Genomic DNA, 2,436 nt, shown 5'->3' on the forward strand with positions numbered 1-2,436 from the left:
GCCGAACCCTGCCACATACAGAGACACAGGGCGATCTGGGGATTGGGGAGCTCCCCCCTATCTGGCACAGAGCAGGGCTGATCAGGGGGTTGTGGCGCCTTCCCCTGTCACAAACAGAGCAGGGCAGATAGGGAGGTTGTGGCCCCACCCCCTGTCACATACAGAGCCGCAGGGCGATCAGGGGGTTGGGGCGCTGCCCCCTGTCACACTGATCCCGGTGCCGGGATGCCTCACGGCTCCACTGATCCTGGTGTTGGGAGGCATATTACCCTTTTACTATATAGAATAGAGGCCTGGTGCATGGGTGCGTGCCGGCTGGTTTGCCCTGAAGGGTGTCCTGGATCAGGGTGGGGGTCCCCACTGGGGTGCCTGGCCAGTCTGGGTGAGGGGCTGAGGACTGTTTTGAGGCTGGCAGGTGACTGAAGCTCCCAACCGCTCCTTTTTTCTTTCTTTCTTTTTTTATTCTTGGCCAGCTTTAGCTTTGAGGCTTTGCTCCAGCTCTTAGGCCTCCGCTGCTGAAAGCAGGTTTCTGGCCTTTGTTTACCTTCTGTATTTGAAACAATGTTGTGAACCTTCTGGCTGAAGCCCGACGGACTAAAGCAGGTTTCTGGGGTTTTGTTTAGCTTCGATATTTGTAACATAGTTGCTTAGAGTTGCAGCTCAGAGGCTGGCAGCAGCAGGTGGGGAACGTTGGAGTCCTTTGTCACTGAAGCAAGCAAGCCTCATGTTAGTTTCAAGCTGCCTGGCTGCCAGCTGCCATCTTGTCTGGCAGTTAATTTGTATATCACCCTGATTAGCCAATGGGAAGGGTAGCAGTCGTACACCAATTATCATGTTTCTCTTTTATTAGATAGGATTACCCTTCTTATGAAACCAGGAGTATAAGGAAACAATATCTGTCTCCCTATACCCCTTCCTTATTAGACATGAAAGATTTAACCCATCGCATGCCATAGCGTCTGTAGATGCAAGCGGCAGACCTTCCCCCCACACCATGCAAACCTATAAAAATAAATGTTTTCCAGTCACCAAGGTGGTGGAGCAGCTTCCCCAGCAGACGCAGAGATGCAGATCTTTGTAAAGACCCTGACTGGCAGGACCATCACCCTTGAGGTTGAGCCCAGTGACATCATTGAGAATGTCAAAGCTAAAATCTAAGACAAGGAGAGCATCCCGCCTGATCAGCAGCATCTGATTTTTGTGGGCAAACAGCTAGAGGATGGTTGCATTCTCTCAGACTACAATATTCAGAAAGAGTCCACCCTGCACTTTTTCTGAGGGGTGGCACCATCAAACCCTCACTCCACCAGCTCACACCAAAGTACAACTGCAACAAGATGATCTGCCACAAGTGTTACACCTACCTGCACCCCGATGCTGTTAACTGCTGCAAGAAGAAGTGCGGCCACACCAATAACCTGCGCCCCAAGAAGAAGGTTAAATACAGCCCCTCCACCAACTCCTTGGATCCACAGGGCAACCTTATACCTGAACCCTGTGATGCTGGGGCCTCAATACAGTTTATCTTTTGTTGACTGGAAAAAGAAATGTTTTCCCTAAATGTCACTCCTTACCAAATTTAGAATCATTTTTTTGTGAGAATTTTCAGCTGAAAATATTCAAGAACACCGAATTGTGAATAGTATATTTATTTTTATAATATTCATTGCAATTGATTTTTTAAATTAAATTTAAAATATCATGGCATGTGGAGATGGTCTCCGTTTTGGATGCATGGCAGTTAACTAGTTAGGTTCTGTTAGGTCTGAACAAATAATTGAATCAACACCCTCTCCCCTTGGAACTGACCTTTAGACTTCACAACCAATATTTTCTTTTGCTAAGACCACATTCCACTTGCTAAGACAACATTCCACTTATTAAGACCATTATCTCTCCCCTCAGGACTTGCCCAGAGAATTCACCCAGAAAAAAGCCCGCCTAGAGTTCTTTAAAATCTCTGACTCCCAGGGCTGGGTTTTGGCACCAAATGTTAGGGTTGCCAAAGAAGTGACCCATGAGACCAAAAGGTGTAAAGAATTATGAACTTATTAGGTCACCTGGGAATCCAGATGGGCTGTGGGCCAAAATGGCACCAACACCCATCTGCAGGTCCAGAAAAGCAGCAAAACCATGCAAGTGATGCTGTGGCAGCCACAGGACCAGCTTTTATGTCCCAAGTCACTCATCAGGATTGCTTCACCAACCAGTCTCTCAGGAAAATCATGCTGCTGCAATCCCTTGGTCCAACCAGGAGAAATCTATACAGTGTTCCAGTCTACCACAATCAAAATCTATTCCCCTATCATCTTGACATCCCTCCTAAGCAGAAGTAACTACGGAAGATATGACCTCATCTCTATTCCATAAAACAAAAAGGCTGGATTGTTAGGTCTGATCAAATAAGTGAACCAATATATCTCCTTTGGGCACTGA

General features: G+C 47.1%; 1 pseudogene; it reads left to right on the top strand.

Moving 5' to 3' along the window:
• The first annotated feature begins 907 nt into the window (after positions 1-907).
• On the top strand, positions 908-1,535 carry LOC132225627 (ubiquitin-ribosomal protein eL40 fusion protein-like; annotated as a pseudogene).
• Positions 1,536-2,436: the final 901 nt, after the last annotated feature.

The sequence above is a fragment of the Myotis daubentonii genome, chromosome Y (assembly GCF_963259705.1).
Source record: "Myotis daubentonii chromosome Y, mMyoDau2.1, whole genome shotgun sequence".
In the NCBI taxonomy this organism is placed as follows: domain Eukaryota; kingdom Metazoa; phylum Chordata; class Mammalia; order Chiroptera; family Vespertilionidae; genus Myotis; species Myotis daubentonii.